Source organism: Rhinopithecus roxellana, chromosome 3, assembly GCF_007565055.1.
Source record: "Rhinopithecus roxellana isolate Shanxi Qingling chromosome 3, ASM756505v1, whole genome shotgun sequence".
NCBI classification, from domain to species: domain Eukaryota; kingdom Metazoa; phylum Chordata; class Mammalia; order Primates; family Cercopithecidae; genus Rhinopithecus; species Rhinopithecus roxellana.
This window is the reverse complement of record NC_044551.1, coordinates 85,805,705-85,817,621: the sequence shown is the minus strand read 5'-3', so window position 1 is coordinate 85,817,621 and position 11,917 is coordinate 85,805,705.

Genomic DNA, 11,917 nt, shown 5'->3' with positions numbered 1-11,917 from the left:
CGAATCTGTAAACCAGAAGTAACATATCTGGGGTACCTGCTAAAAGGAGGGCAGCGCTGGTTAACAGATGCCCGGAAGCAGACTGTTCTGCAGATCCCCAGGCCACAATCCACCCGACAAGTAAGGGAATTCCTGGGGTCGGCAGGATTTTGTAGACTATGGATACCTGGGTTCGCAGAGCTGGCTAAGCCCTTATATCAGGCAACACGGGGACAGCAGCCATTTAATTGGACAGAAGAAGCTGAGTCGGCTTTCCAACAGATCAAAACCGCCCTACTCTCTGCGCCTGCACTGGGACTGCCTGACGTCATTAAGCCCTTCCACTTATACATGGACGAGAGTAAGGGTGTCACCAAGGTGGTGCTAACTCAGAACTTAGGCCCCTGGCGGAGGCCAGTTGCATACCTGTCAAAAAAATTAGACCCAGTGGCTGCCGGGTGGCCTCCTTGTCTCCGAATGATTGCAGCCATGGCCCTGATGGTACAAGATGCTGATAAACTTGTCATGGGTCAAGAATTATGGGTCGTTACCCCACATGCCATCGAAGGTGTACTCAAACAGCCACCTAATCGATGGATAAGTAATGCCCGGCTCACCCACTACCAAGGACTACTACTAAACCCCCTCAGGATAACTTTCCTGCCCCCAACAACCTTAAACCCTGCCTCGCTGCTGCCCAACCTGGACCTGGACGCCCCACTCCATGATTGCACCGAGATACTAGCTCAGGTGCACGGAGTTCGAGAGGACCTGCAGGACCCCCCACTTCCTGACGCTGACCTCGTTTGGTTCACCAATGGAAGCAGCTTCATACACCAAGGCCAGAGGTATGCTGGAGTGGCAGTGACTTCAGAGACTGAGGTAATCTGGGTGGAACCCCTGCCCCGGGGACATCAGCCCAGAAGGCCGAACTGATAGTGCTCACCCAAGCTCTTACCTTAGGGGCAGGGAGGAAACTGACAGTATACACAGACAGCCGATATGCTTTTGCTACGGCACATATACATGGGGCCATTTACAGGGAGTGAGGGTTATTAACGGCTGAAGGAAAAGAAATCAGAAACAAGCAAGAGATCCTAGCCCTGTTAACAGCCCTATGGAGACCAGAAAAATTGGCTATTGTACATTGCCCAGGGCATCAGAAACCAACCACTCCAATTGCTCAAGGCAACTTTCTGGCAGACCAAACTGCAAGGAGTGTGGCAAAGGCTCCTAGTCAACTCCTTGCACTCCAGCTCCCTGATCCAGGCCCCTGGGACCTGCCATATCTCCCTGATTATTCAGAACAAGATCTCCAGTGGATTGACAACATTCCCCTGAAACAGATCCAGAATGGGTGGTGGACTGATACTAATGACCAAACCATCCTACCAGAAAAATTAGGACAGCAAGTGTTAGAACACATCCACCGAACCACCCATCTGGGTGCCTGGCAGATGATAGACCTGATCAGAAGCTCCAAGCTCAAAATCAGACATATAGCCGAGACGGCCAGCAGCATCGTGACCAATTGCAAAGTCTGCCAGCTTAACAATGCCTACCCCCAATCCCAGGCTGCAACGGGAACAAGGCTCAGGGGAACCAGGCCCGGTATTTACTGGGAAGTAGATTTTACTGAGATAAAGCCAGGAAAATACGGGTATTGGTACTTACTTGTCTTTGTAGATACTTTTTCAGGGTGGATTGAAGCATTCCCAACCAAAAAGGAAACTGCTCAGGTTGTAGCATAGAAAATTCTGGAAGATATCCTCCCCAGGTATGGTTTCCCCATCCAGATAGGGTCAGATAATGGGCCGGCCTTCGTTGCTAAGGTAAGTCAGGGTTTGGCTTCCATCCTCGGGGCAAATTGGAAACTACATTGTGCTTACAGGCCCCAAAGTTCAGGACAGGTAGAAAGGATGAATCGGACCTTAAAGGAGACCTTAACTAAATTGACTATGGAGACTGGCGCTAATTGGGTGGTCCTTCTCCCCTATGCTCTGCTCCGGGCCCGTAATGCCCCTTACAGACTGGGCCTTACCCCTTATGAAATCATGTATGGCAGACCCCCACCTCTGGTTCCCAGCCTAAAAGGTGATCTGCTCAAATCTGAAACAGAACATGTCTCTGAACTCTTATTTTCCCTACAAGCCTTGCAGAAAATTCATCAGGAAATCTGGCCCAAGCTGAAGGAACTATATGAAACCGGTCCCCCACCGACACCCCATCCGTACCAGCCAGGAGACTGGGTCCTGGTTAAGCGACACCGACAAGAGACTCTAGAACCCAGGTGGAAGGGACCACTCCAGGTACTCCTAACCACACCCACTGCCCTGAAGGTGGAAGGCATCGCGTCGTGGATCCACTACACCCACGTCAAACCAGTGGACCCAACCTCCAACCTTCTGGGGCCAATCACGGCGGCGACTGAAGCACCAGCCACGTGGACTGTGGACAGAGCTAAGAATAACCCGTTAAAACTCACCCTGCGCCGGCAGCATAGCTCACTGCAAACATGCAGTTAAGTAGTCTAACCCTAACGTTAGTCGCCCTAGTGGCTGCTGGGGAAAGCACAAAACCAGCCCCTAGTCCCTTTGTCTGGAGATTCTGGCTCTACGAGAACCAAACCCACCCTGGGCAACCTCATAAGCCCGGGAAATTATTGGCCAGTGCTGATTGCCCCTCCTCAGGGTGCAATGGCCCAATTTTACTAAATTTCACTGGGACGTTGTCGCGATACCCCACTATATGCTTTGAGTTCGATCAGACTAAATACAATTGTAAACACTATTGGTGGCACCAAAACGCGGGCTGCCCATACAGCTATTGTAAAATACATTCCCCTAGGAATTGGGCAGAACCAGGAAAAAACTTTTATCAAAGTGAGGATAAAATTTATACTTGGATAGTTAAAGACCCATGGAACTCACGCTGGACCACACCCCAGCATGGGGCCATATATTACTCGTCCTCATCCACATGGCCTAGTAGCCATCTCTATCTGTGGCATAGCCAGGTCCAGGTGAGGCCTCTCGTTCATGGAGAAATCCAACGACAGGAAAGCAGGTTGACTCAAAACCTACGTCCCTTTTCCTGGTTAGAATTGTTACAGGAGGGAATAGAGCTTGCTAACCTTACAGGACTTCACAGCTTGTCTGGCTGCTTTCTGTGTGCCACCCTAGGACGTCCGCCGCTAACCGCTGTCCCTCTACCATGGGAATTCTCTACCTCTACCCAAGCTAACAGCCTGCAGAATCTCTCGCATGCCCCTATTCCTAATGTGCCACTGTACCTGAACCCCAGTCAGGAAGTTTCCCTACTGTTTTTCAGGCACTAACTCTAGCCTCTGCAACATCACTGTAACACCCCCTAATACCAACCTGAGGGCCCCGCCAGGCATATTCTTTTGGTGTAATGGAACATTGTCTAAGAACTTATCTGGTCCCTCTGTTACCAACCTACTGTGTCTTCCTGTTACATTAGTCCCCAGGTTAACTCTACTAACAGCCAGCGAGTTCCTGGGGTACACCGGCAACTGGTCTAGTACTGCTATTCACCCGGCCCCTAGACCGAGGCCTGCACGAGCTATATTTCTCCCCCTCATTGCAGGAATCTCCCTCACCTCATCCCTTATTGCGGCCGGTCTAGCAGGGGGAGCCCTAGGTCACACCCTCATAGAGAGCAACAAGTTGTATCAACAATTTGCCGTTGCTATGGAAGAGTCGGCTGAGTCCCTTGCCTCCCTTCAGCGACAGCTCACATCCCTAGCTCAGGTGACCTTGCAGAACCGGAGGGCACTAGACCTACTCACTGCTGAAAAAGGTGGTACATGTATGTTCCTAAAGGAAGATTGTTGTTTCTACATAAATCAATCAGGGCTTGTAGAGAACCGAGTCCAGCAGTTACGCAAGTTAAGCATAGAAATGAGAAAGCAGCAGTTTGCCTCAGATGCTAACCAATGGTGGAATTCCTCTATGTTTTCTTTGTTAGCCCCCTTCCTTGGACCCCTGCTAAGTCTATTATTACTGCTCACTGTAGGACCTTGTGTTATTAACAGAATTTTGCAGTTTGTCAGGGAAAGGTTTGACACAATACAACTCATGGTCCTCAGAGCCCAATACCAGCCTGTAAATGCTGAAACAGAATCAGAATTATAAGACCCAAGATTGGCTCCAGAGGTACCTGAGAAAGGGGGAAATGAAAGAGATAAACCATATATCTCTCAACTTCCTGAGCCCAGTACAAACACATCCCACCATATATCTCTCAACTTCCTGAGCCCAGTACAAACACATTTTTCGACTCAGAGACAACCATATATCTCAACTTTAGAAAAACACCACCTGGAGAGTCCCCGATAAGGTCACAGCCGTGTGGTTTTACTAAAAGCGCGGGAACCAATAAAAAAACTGCTAAATATATAACTTAAAATGTTAACCAATTGTAATGCTGTAACCAAAAGAGTTCCCTTGTTCCTCTCTAACTTTACATATCTTATTTACATCGGGCTATAAAAAGTGAGCGCACGCGTCGTTCGGGGCCCTCTTGTGAGCTGTGAAGCGGAGGGACCAAGTTCGAACTTGCAGTAAAGATCCTTGCCGCTTGGCTTTGACTCTGGACTCTGGTGGTCTTCTTTGGAGAATAAACGGTCTGGGCATAACACCAGCTTGGCCTATAGCCAGGAATGTGAGTGAGAACAGTCAGCCTGTGAGCCTAGAACCAAAATGGAGTTAGCTTTGCTAGACTTCTCTCACTGTCATAATTTTTGCAAAAGTGGTTTCACATCCATATACATGTAAAGCTAATAAAATTTATATGCTTTTCTCTTGTTAATCTGCCTAGTATTAATTTGATTTCTAGATCCAGCTAAAAAGCCCACAAAGACCTAAAAGGGGTCCCCTAAACTACATTTGGGGAATTTCCCCCATCATTCATCTTCTTTTCAAGATGGAAGCCCTCCACCAACTTCCCTTAAAACTAGTGCACAAGGAGCATTATTTTCACGGGAAGAAGAAGGTACTGGGTGAGTCCAGTCAGCAAAGAGATGTGGCTGGATCATGATGGAGAGATGCCAGCTTTCATAGGTAGCATTGGCAAAAACGCGAGGACAGAGAGAGATGCCAAATGCAACACAGAGAATCTTTGGTCTTTGGCAAGCACCATTTGAATGGCGTGGTGAGAGCTGAAATCAGAATATCAGGGACACAGAACACACTGGAATAGAAAAGATGTTGGTGCGTTTAGGTTTACAGATAGAAAGCAATTAGGGAAGAAGATGATGACATAAAGGGGATAACTGTTGAATCAGGTATGGGAGCAGATGCAAATAATAGCATTATTTTTCTTACACTTTATACAAGGCCCAGTGATTCCTACTACTGATTCCATGAAAGAGGTATGTGTTAGTCCATTCTCACATTGCTATAAAGAACTGCCCAAGACTGGATAATTTATAAAGAAAAGAGATTTGATTGACTCACAGTTCTGCATGGCTAGGGAAGACTCAGGAAACGTACAATCATGGTAGAAGGCAAAGGGGAAGCAAGGCACATCTTACGTGGTGGCAGGAGGAAGAGAGAACTAAGTGGAAGTACTATACACTTTCGAACAACCATCTCTCATGAGAACGCACTTTAACAAGAACAGCAAGGGAGAAGTCCACCCCCATGATCCAATCACCTCCCACCGGGCCCTTCCTCCAACACTAGGAATGACAATTCCACATGAGATTTGGGTAGGGACACAGAGCAATAACCATATCAAGGTTTTATCAACATTTTATGGGTAAGTAAACAGGCTCAGAGAAATTAAATAATGGGTTATCCAACTGAGAAGAGACAGAATAGCAACTCAACTGGCTCCAAAGCTCATCACCTTGCTTCTACACCAGAGGACCAAGAGGTTCAGTAGAATGGTTGGACTTAAAAGGAGGGAGAAGACCTCATTTACTGGAGGGAAGCAGGGAAATACTAACATAAGTTTCTAGATTTAATGACGTAGGAGGAGAGCAAACAGTCTGCTGATAGTGTGGGTAGACGAAAGTGAAGTGACATTTGAAAATATAAAGTTATGTGCTTTCTATAGGCTCTTAGGGGAATTCAATCTTGGGGAGATGTAGGTATTTGAAGAAAGTAGTGACAGTTACTGAGGGACTTGAGGGACTAGATAAGGAAACTACATATAGAGATAAATTATGGTGCAACTGAAGTTGGAGATAATTAATTGGAAGTAGCTCCGGTTCTTAAAATTCTAGACTGTTTTCCTTAACAGCGCTCAGTCTCTTAACTGCAAATTTGTAGAAACATTCAGCATTTTTTCAGTGAATCAAGCAGGACATGGATGCATGGAAACTGGGATTACTAGAAAGAGGTTGATAAGTGATTGGCCATGGAAATTAAGGTTTAGTGAGGAAGAGAAACAAAAGGGGAGACAGGGCAGGAGATAATCAGGGGTGGAAGGTTGGGGAACAAAGGAATTAAAAGACTAGATATGGCAGAGGACCTTTGATATGGTTTGGCTGTGTCTCCACCCAAATTTCATCTTGAATTGTAGCTCCTATAATCCCCACATCATGGGAGGAACCCGGTGGAAGGTAACTGAATCATGGGGGTGGTTATCTTTATGCTGTTCTCATGATAGTGAGTTTTCACAAGATCTGATGGTTTTATAAGGGGCTTTTCCATCTTTTGCTCATTTTTCATCTCCTTCCTGCTGCCATGTGAAGAGGGACGTGTTTGTTTCCCCTTCCACTATGATTCTTAAGTGTCTTGAGGCCTCCCCAGCCCTACGGCACTGTGAGTCAGTTAAACCTCTTTGCTTTATAAATTACTCCGTCTCATACATTTATTCATAGCAGCATGAGAACGAACTAATACAACTTTTTAAAATTTTAATTCCCGATATTTTTTAGAGACAGGATCTCTGTCACCCAGGCTGGAGTTCAGAGGTGCAATCATAGCTCACTATACCCTGGAACTCCTGAGCTCAAGCAATCCCCCCACCTCAGTGGTCTGAGAAGCTGGGACTATAGCTGGGAGCCACTGGGCCCAGCTGTGGCAGAGGAATTTCAATCCTGTTTGCTCAAAATTAATCTTGAAACAAAGACAGAAGCAGCTGTCCATCTTTGGACCAGAAATCTGACCATAGTAATTCAATCGAATTGGGTTTTTACTGTCATATAAAAATGCAGAATGATGCAGTCCAGGTAGGTTCAGTGCATGTACCACATCATCAATACTCCAAACTCTTTCTATCACCCTGTTCTTGTCCACTAACCTGGGGTTTTCATTTTCATGGTTTTGAAGGTGATTAGAAGTTGTGCATAGTTTGGTTCTTCCCAAAAACCCTACCCCAAAATATTTTTTTTTTTTTTTTTTTGAGAAGGAGTCTGGCTGTGTCACCCAGGCTGGAGTGCAGTGGCTGGATCTCAGCTCACTGCAATCTCTTCCTTCCGGGTTTACGCCATTCTCCTGCCTCAGCCTCCTGAGTAGCTGGGACCACAGGTGCCCGCCACCTCACCCGGCTAGTTTTTTGTATTTATTAGTAGAGACGGGGTTTCACCGTGGTAGCCAGGATGGTCTCGATCTCCTGACCTCGTGATCCACCCGTCTCGGCCTCCCGAAGTGCTGGGATTACAGGCTTGAGCCACCACGCCTGGCCTATTTTTTATTTTTGAGACAGGGTCTCACTCTGTCACCCAGGCTGGAGTGAAGTGGCATAATCTTGGCTCATTGCAACTTCTGCCTCCTAGGTCCAAGCGATTCTCCTGCCTCAGCCTCCCAAGTAGCTGGAGTTACAGACATGTGTCACCATGGCCTGGCTAATTTTTATATTTTGGGTAGAGACAAGGATTCACCAAGTTGGCCAGGCTGGTCTTGTACTCCTGGCCTCAAGTGATCCACCCACTTTGGTCTCCCAAAGTGCTGGGATTACAGACACGAGTCACCATGCCTGGCCTAAAGAAAACATTTTAAAAGAAAAGAATTATTAACTACAATAACACATACAGAAAAGTACTAAAAAAAATGTAATCATAGAATACTATGTGGCTTATCAGAGCATAATATTTATGGTCATAATAACAAAGACACCTAATATGGATTTCGCAAAAAGTTGAGATATGACATTAAAAGGATGGAGGGAAGAAATGGATTGTGAAATAAATTCCTCATTTTCTGAAACAAGAAGTCAAGAGAGGGGTTCTAAGAGTAATGAAGGCCAGGCACGGTGGCTCACGCCTGTAATCTCAGCACTTTGGGAGGCCGAGGCAGGCAGATCACGAGGTCAGGAGATCGGACCACGGTGAAACCCTGTCTCTACTAAAAATACAAAAAATTAGCCGGGCCTGGTGGCGGGCACCTGTAGGCTCGGGAGGCTGAGGCAAGAGAATGGCGTGAACCCAGGAGGCAGAGCTTGCAGTGAGCCCAGACTGCACCACTGCACTCCAGCCTGGGTGACAGAGGAGACTCTGTCTCAAAAAAAAAAAAAAAAAAAAAAAAAAAGAGTAATGAGACAGCAACAATCAGGCATGGTGGCTCACTCCTGTAATGCCAACTATGTTGGGGGCTGAAGTGGGAAGATCATTTGAGGCCAGGAGTTCAACACTGGCCTGGACAATACAGTGAGATCCCATCTCTATAAATAAAAAGTCAAAACAATTAGCCAGGCATGGTAGTATATACCTGTAGTCCCAGCTACTTGGGAGGCTGAGGCAGGAGGGCTGCTTGAGCTAGGAGTTCGAGGTTGCAGTGAGCTATGAGCCACCACATTGTGGCCTGGGCATCTCTATTAAAAATCATGAGATTGCAATAGTATTTAGAGATAGGAAAAGAGATATACACCAGCGTGTCTGAAAGTGGTTGCCTCAGTAAGAGGAAGAGAGATAGAGGTCAAAAGGACAAAAAGTTGGTTTCCTTATAAGCCTTTTTCCCCTATTTGATCTTCTTTTTTTTTTTTTTTTTTTTTTGAGATGGAGTCTCACTCTGCCGCCCAGACTGGAGTGCTGTGGCCGAATCTCAGCTCACTGCAAGCTCCACCTCCCAGGTTCACGCCATTCTCCTGCCTCAGCCTCCCGAGTAGCTGGGACTACAGGCGCCCGCCACCTCGCCCGGCTAATTTTTTGTATTTTTTTTAGTAGAGACGGGGGTTTCATCGTGTTAGCCAGGATGGTCTCAATCTCCTGACCTCGTGATCCGCCCGTCTCGGCCTCCCAAAGTGCTGGAATTACAGGCTTGAGTCACCGCGCCCGGCCCTTGATCTTCTTTTTCTTTTAAAGGCAGAACAGAGTAAGGACAGTGGGGATGAGAGCCTTCTATTCAAAGTATGTTTCTGAACATCACCTGGGAGCTTGTTAATACAGTGTCTCCAATCCAGCCCAGACCTACAGAATCAGCCTGCATTTTAACGCCATCTCCTGGTGATGCATATGGCCGTTGTCATTTAAGAAGCATTTGTCTACTAGTCACAGAGCAGGGGGCCTGAGATGAGGTGCAGGTGTCCATCGCTGTAGTAAAGGTGAGGAACTGAAACAAGATTCATAAGTACACAAGATTCTGAACTCAGCCCATCATTCGAGGTAACTTCACCCTTTTCCCTTATACCTTCTTAACATCACTGCTCTGTATTTCTGGAAAGCTTTAATCTTATTGCCCAAATTTCCTGCCCTGATCATCACTTTTTTCACAATCTGGTTTGAGTTTTACCTCTTTGCTTCACAAAATCTATCTTTACAGATTTTGTCACATGGCAGTTGCACGTATTATTTTTCTCAAATTGTTCATTTACTTAATTACCAAGACCATATAACTCACAATAGATTAGATGCTCAAGAAGGCTTAATAATTGAGTTCTTTCAAATCTTCAAGTTATATGCCAGAACAGATGAATGAAGAACTGTAAGTAGACCAGTCTCTGCTCTCCAGGAAAGAATATAAAATTACAGATAAGAGCTTTGATGGGGTAAACCCACAATTATAATCGCTCTTAGAGAGTGGTCCCTGGGTGTCGTGGCTCACACCTGTAATCACAGCACTTTGGGGGGCTGAGGCAGGAAGACTGCTTGAGCCAACGAGTTTGAGACCAGCCTGGGCAACATAGTAAGAACGTCATCTCTACAAGAAATAAAAAAATTAAAAGTTAGCCAAGTGTGGTGGCATGTACCTGCAGTCTCAGGTACATGGGAGGCTGCCGTGTGGGAGACCACTTGAACCCAGGAGTTCAAAGCAGCAGTGAGCCCTGATTGTGCCACTGCTCTCCAGCTTTGGTGACAGAGCAAGACCCTGTCTCAAAACAAAAACAAAAACAAAAAAAATACAAGAACCCTCCCATCAAACAGTGGCCCTCTAATGATTCTACTAGAAGTGAGGACTAAGCTAAGTAGGTGCTAGTTAGATCAAAAGAAACCTTTGATTTCCAGTCCCACTAAACTATGCCTTTATTATATTTTTTTATCCCAAGTTTTGAAAGATTTGTAAAGTTTCTCTAAATGTTGAGTCTGGTTTAAGTATAAAATTAAGTTTCCTTCAGACACATAAAAATTACAACTCTATCAAAAGTTAATTTTGAAGCTATTCAGAAGCAAGGCTTAATTACAAATTTCAAAAGAAAACCCCTCTATGATTAAAGATCTTAGCTCCTTTATTAAAGTGAAAATTAATCTATGCAAATTAGCTTCTCTTTGAAGTGACCCTTGTGTGTTAGTCAGGGTTCTCCAGAGGCACAGAACTAACAGGATATATGTATATATGAAAGGAAATTTATTAAGAATTGACTCACACAAGCACATGGTGAAGTCCCATGATAGGCCGTCTGCAAGTTGAGGAGCAAGGAAGGCAGTAGTGGTTCAGTCCGAGTCCAAAGTCTCAAAAGCAGGGAAGCCGACAGTGCAACCTCCAGTCAATGGCCAAAGGCCAGAGGGCCCCTGGCAAACCATTGGTATAAGTCCAAGAGTCCAAAAGCTTAAGAACCTGGAGTCTGATGTCTAAGGGCAGAATCATCCAGGACAGGAGAAAGATGAAAGCCAGAAGACAGCCAGCTAATTCCACCTTCTTTCCACCTTCTTCCACCTGCTTTGTTCTAGCTGCACTGGCAGCTGACTGGATGGTGCCCACCCACATGGAGGGTGTGTCTGCCTCTCCCAGGCCATTGACTCAAATGTCAGTCTCTCTGGCAACACCCTCACAAACACACCCAGAAACAATAAAGGCATCCTTCAATCCAATCAAGTTGACACCTAGTATTAACCATCACACCTTGCAAACAAGCTCTTTGAGATTATAGCACTGACAAGATGTTGCTTTTTAGGCTGGGCGTGGTGGCTCATGCCTGTAATCCCAGCACTTCGGGAGGCGGAGGCAGGTGGATCTCTTTTATCTAGGAGTTTGATACCAGCCTGAGCAACAAGATGAAACCATCTCTATAGAAAATACAAACATTAGCCAGGCAAGGTGGCACATGTCTGTAGTCCCAGCTACTTGGGAGGCTGAGGTTGCAGTGAGCCGAGATCGTGGCACTGCACTCCAGCCTGGGCGACAAAGGATCTTGTCTCAAAAAAAATAATAAAAGATGTTGCTTTTAAAACATCATTATATCACGGAGGAATGAATATTTATCCACATAAGAAATTATTTACTTTGTGCTGTCCTCTCAATCATCATTTATTGGTAGAAGATTTTGAAAATGATCCCTTATGAGAAAGTAGGGAATTTGTAAAACAAGTGATTCTATGGTCCAGAACAGTCTGCCATAAATGGATATTTCTCTGAAGACTCATGTTTTATTTTAAACATTTGTCAAATCTACTTTATAATAAATCCATGGTAGTTTTTGTTTGAAAAGGTGTCCAACATTAAGTAAAAATGACACTCCCAAAGGTGTTTATCCTCTGAGAAGCCAGCACCCAGCTCACATCCAGTTTATGAACAGCATTATGATGCTGCAG